The sequence below is a fragment of the Drosophila suzukii genome, chromosome Y (genome assembly GCF_043229965.1).
Source record: "Drosophila suzukii chromosome Y, CBGP_Dsuzu_IsoJpt1.0, whole genome shotgun sequence".
In the NCBI taxonomy this organism is placed as follows: domain Eukaryota; kingdom Metazoa; phylum Arthropoda; class Insecta; order Diptera; family Drosophilidae; genus Drosophila; species Drosophila suzukii.
This window is the reverse complement of record NC_092085.1, coordinates 12103007-12109006: the sequence shown is the minus strand read 5'-3', so window position 1 is coordinate 12109006 and position 6000 is coordinate 12103007.

Here is a 6000-nt window from a genome sequence, read left to right as displayed (position 1 = left end):
ATATCGGCACAACCCGATGTCAGCGGCAGAAACTGATGACATATGTCCTAGATCGAGATATTCTTTTATGAATGCTGCATATTGAGCCTTCAAAGATGGCTGACGATTCAACTTTCTCTCTAGGGACAATAATCTTCGATAAGCTTGCTGGTAGGACTCTCCCAAAAGATCTAGATTAAACTTGGCAGGCAGCCGAACAGAATAATCACCAGCTGGCAAACGATTGACGTGTCTTACGAAATGTGCTTCACAGTCCAATTCTTCCTTAGTAGCGCGTATAATTGGCTCGGCGCAGCTTTCCACTTCCCAAAATCGTCGAAGAAGATCATCTAACCGATCGAAACTATTCTCTCTACTAGCGAGAAGTTCATCTTGAGACGACATTAAAACCGAGCCATTGGAAAGGCCATAGCCTCCAGAAACAACCCAACCCAGACGCGTCTTTTGAATTAGGGGTAATCCAGGTGGGAGCTTGATTTGGCCAACGCACAACATCTCGAAAAAGAGGCTGGCTCCGATGAAAAGATCCACCCGCTGGGGAGCATAAAACCTTGGGTCAGCTAACTGTATATTTTTGGGTATGTTCCAGCTGCCAATGTCGACGTTGAAGCTAGGCTGTCGCTCTGTTATGTTCGGAGCAATCACCGCGGTAATGTTGGCCGAGTATTCGGAAGTTCGGGAGTGAATCGTAATATTGACCGAGTGACCGTCCGTCACAAAACTGGAATCTCCAACTCCAGTTACAGATGCTGAGGATTTTACTTTCTTTACTTGAAGCTGATTTGCGAATCGGGACGTTATTAGATGCAGTTGAGAGCCCGAATCGAGTAGAGCTCGACAGGGAACGAAAACCCCAGAACGGTTTTTTACTAAAATGCTAGCCGTTGCTAAGAGCACAATATCATTACTAAATTCCTGTGCAATAAGAGCAGTCGAAGTGGAAGGCAGTGCAGAGGGTGAAGCAGAAGGAAGTGCTTCTTGAAGCTGTGCTCCTTCTTGTGAAGGAAAAGAAGGTGAGTTTCCCAGATGAAGCAGGGTGTGGTGCTTAGATCCGCATGAACGACAACTACTAGAGTTGCATTGCCGAACTTGATGACCAACCTTAAGACAATTTATGCAAAGACCGAGCCGCTTCGCTTCTTGAAACCTATTCGCAGGAGACAGGATTTTAAAATTCTGACAATAAGAAATGGAATGCCCTGTATCATTACAGAATATACAAATCCAGGGGTTAGCGTTCGAGGCAACAAATGCTGATCTACGCGCATTGGGTATTCTGTTACTTCCCACCTGATTGCCCGGCGTATAGTTTGCCATGGCGAAATCCATAGTCTCCAACGTCCTGCATCGCTGCTCCAGAAATGATACCATTGACTCCCACGTAGGAATTAAATTGACGAAGGCAGGGTCCTCTAATCGCTCTTCCCACTTTGCCTGACTTGCCGGATCCAACCTTTGGAACAGAACTTGGACGATGATGCATCCTGCGATTTGTTCTGTCGTGCCCAGTCCCTTGAGAGCACGAATATGAGCATTGAATTTATCGGACAGATCCCGAAGTGTCGAGACGGAAACACTCTGCACCGCCTTTAGTCCCAGGATCTCAATAATGTGTGCCTGAAAAACCAAACGTCGATTATCAAATCTATTTTTCAGCAAATCTAAAGCAATTGCGTAGTTGCCATCCGAAATTTCCAATGAGCGAATAGTTTCCAACGCTGCGTCCCTCAGGCATGATCGTAGATGCTGCAGCTTTTCTACGTTGGTGAGGTCCGGATGACTATCTATGATCGTGGTAAACATAGAATAAAAGTCAGACCAATTTGCATAACCTCCAGCGAATTTTGGAAGCTCCAGTGGGGGCAGCAATGCTGCCCTATTTCGAGGCTGACGCTGCTGGGGGCCGAAAACTCCCGGAGTGATGCCGTCAGCAAAAGTTGAATGCGAAAGAAGCTGTGAGGTGCGCTTTGAAATTTCGGATCGAACCGATGACTTCAGAGTTACGAGAATGTCATCAAATTTCTCACTTAAATCACTTTCAATTTCCTCTAAATCCAACTCTTCGAGCTCACCGAGCACCTTTTTAAATGACTCTTGAAGCTCATCAATCAACTCTAACCTCACATGAAGACCGGATTCGTCGCATGAAGTTAACGCCGCACTTGATAGGGAATCCACTAAGCGCTCCACTCTATTAAATAAAGCCGTTGCCTTGCGCTTTAAAAATATTGCCCTGTTTGCATCAGCGGTAACATCTCCAAAAGCTCCCGTAGGCATGGCTACAACAACAACAGAAGACGAAATGCCCGAAATTCGGCTCCAGCGGGAAGATGAGCGCAAAGCAAACGAGGGAATAACAGCCCGTTACTTGGCTATGTACGCTTCTATGTATAGCTGATTTTGCGCCTTATGTGTAAATTTCCGCAATCACCAACTGCTATTTATTTATAGCGCTCACTGCATTTAAGGCCTTATGATTGTTGCTACGCCAATGCACCGCAGAAACAAGAATGAAAAAAGTCAATAAATAGACTTATATGATTTGCACTTAGTATTATTTATGCACAAATCACGTCGGGGTCACCAATGTTGAACTAATAAGCTTTTTTATTAGTTGTTGCTAAATTAAAATACGAATTTCAGGTTGCTTTAGGCTTGTTAACAATTTATTAGCGAGAGAGAGTACAGCAGGCGAGACGAGAATGCGTTTTATGTCGAGATCAGAATTCGTACTGATTTACAAAGGGACAGCCAGCCGAAAGCTGGGCCGAAAAATGCAAGTACACAAAAGACGAGAGAGCTAGATAAAGAGAGCTACCTTTCGCGATGCCATTAATATAAGAGATCGAATTAAGAAGTTAGTTGGCTGCTGCGGCTGCGTGACCCGACAGTGCGGATATATACTATTACACAATAGGTGTATAACAAAAAGGGCCATAAGCCAAGCAAACGATCTAGATAAGATCTAAATGCACACGCACAACACCATGATAATTATAATAAAAATATATATTCCAAAATCTTGAAATAAATATACATAAATTGAAAACAAAACTTTTTCAAAATAATGGTCTAAGTAATGAGAAATGAATTAATTGTCCAAGAAACATAATTTCTAAACAAAAAAATTAATTAAATAAAAAATAAAGATAATAAATAAAAATTTAAAAAAAAACATGATCGTAAAGAACACAAAAAAAAGATAACTAGATTTTGAGAATAGAGAAAAGGGTATTTTTTGATAAACCAAAAGATAACAGAGCCCCTGTAATTTCTTATGCAAATAGATGGATAGGTACGAATGGAAAAATAGGTGAACAATAAAACGAAACGTCGCTAAAAATATTTTTAATAATGCCGACAAATAAAGCGATAAACCTTTAGAAAGGACCCCGAATTTTCTGAGCGAGTGCAAGCCATACTTCAATTGCACAAGTCACCAATGTCAATCAATGAACTCAAAAATGAAAACATTGAAAGATATAACCTACAATTTTCACCATTGATCCATTGCACTGCAACACAAAAAGGAATTATTCTGAGTACAGTACCAAATTGTAAAGTTTTTTCGGAAGTAAATAAAGATCCGTTTCTTGGTAACGTAATAGTGATAAAAGCAGCATGGAATGGATTGAAATAAAGGATAGGCTGACAGAAGTAAAAAATACGATTGACAAGTCCTTTAAATGCCTAAATCAAAACAGAAATATACAAGAAGGCACCATAAACAAACACGCTAAAATACTAGTAGAATGCTTGATTGAAGCACGAACGCTAGTACATAATAACAGAGAAACACTAAACCAGCCACACTGGTCATATGCCACAAAATTATTCCTACGGATAAGATCCAATCTTATTTCTGTCAAAGAAAAATACGATTTGCATATATCTATCCCCACTGTTCTTAATACCCCAGTGACGGCTGAACCTAGTCAACAACTAGAGTCAGATACCGATACTACTGAAAAAATAGATTCAGAAGAAAAAGAAGAAAATATTGACGAGAAAAATATAAATGATTTAACAATACCTGCCGTAAACACATTACCTGAGGCAGAAGAAGAAAATTGGTTAGAACCTGAATCTAATTGTAGTACTGTTGAGGATAAACAAGTCATAATACCTTAGCAAGAAAAAATGGCTATCACACCAATTGAATTCCTAAAATTAGCCTCATCACTCATACCAGAGTTTGATGGTAAGGCAGAAAATTTGAAAAGTTTCTTAGATTCCTTAACTTTGGTAAACTCCCTGAAGGAATCCCATGAAGCTTTAGAAGTTAATCTGATCAAGACTAAGCTAAAAGGCCATGCACGAAACTTAATAGACAATGAGAATTCAATCTCAGAAATAATAGAGAAACTAAAAAATAAAGTTAAAGGAGAATCAGTAGATGCCATTTCGGCAAAAATATTGAATCTCCAACAGAGACAGAAAACAGCCAATCAATACGTTCAAGAAGTAGAGAAATTGGCAAAGGCACTAGGAGGAGCCAACATAAATGACGGACTTTCATCAGAATTAGCCACTCAGTAAAGCAAAACACATGCCGTCAAAGCAATGACCAAAAATTGTACAATCGATAAGATAAAACTTATCATGGAGGCTGGCACATTCAACACATTGGATGATGCCATGTCCAAATTCGTAAACAGTTGTACAGATGCAACAGGCCAATCAAACACGGTCCTGTTTTACAATAGAAGTAACCCTGGAAATTACCGCGGAAGAGGTAGTTTCCGCTCTTATAACAACAATAATAGTAGCCGTGGTTACTTTAACAATAATAGAGGACGAGGCCAAAATAGAGGAAGTTATAGAGGAAATAACCACCAAAATATGGGTTATTACTATAACAATAATAATAACAATAATATTAGGGTAGCCCAAAACGTTTCGGGAAACTCCCAACAACCTTTAGATACCGAGCAATAGGGACCACAAAAATTCACACAATCATTCTCGGCTAAAATATATTTGTAACTTTCAAAAATGTCGCAACCGGAAAAGAAGTTGTATTTTTAGTAGACACTGGTGCGGACATATCTATACTCAAAGAAAATTCATATGTTTTTCCAAACATTCAATCCGACTGTGTAATAAACATACAAGGAATCAGTCAAGAAATTACAAAATCTATAGGACAAATATCCATTGAGATACAGACTTCTAAATATATAATCCCACATAATTTTCATATTGTAAATTTACAATTCGCCATTCCCTGTGATGGAATATTAGGAATCGACTTTATCAAAAAATACAACTGTCAGTTAGACTTCAAGCAATCCGAAGATTGGCTTATAATTAGACCAAATAACTTAAAATTCCCAATTTATGTTCCGATAACATACAGTTCTGGCAATAACTCCATAATTCTGCCAGCAAGATCCCAAGTTGTCCGAAAAATGAAAATAGATTCAATTGAAGACAGTGTGTTGATTCCAAACCAAGAAATTGAGCATGATAGCAAATACCATAGCATCCCCTGAAAATGCATTCATTAGACTACTTAACACAACAAGTACAGATAAAGTAGTTAGCATTAATAAATTAAATTATGAATCACTTTCGATCTACGACGTAGTTCAATCAAGCAAAGAAAATTGAGAAAAGTTTGTATTATCTCCACTTTTCAAAAATTTTCCTCCACAATTCCGGATACAACTGTCAACCCTATGCACACAATATAGCGATGTATTCGGATTGGAAACCGAATCGTTAAGTACAAATAATTTTTATAAACAAAAGCTGAGATTGAAGGATGAAGAACCGGTTTATATCAAATACCACAGAAGTCCTCACAGTCAAAAAGACGAAATTCAAGCCCAGGTACAAAAATTAATAAAAGATAAAATTGTGGAACCATCTGTATCTGCATATAACAGCCCACTCCTATTAGTTCCGAAAAAGTCCATCTCGGGCTCAGATATAAAGAAATCTCGATTAGTAATTGACTATCGTCAGATCAATAAAAAATTATTGTCTGCTAAGTTC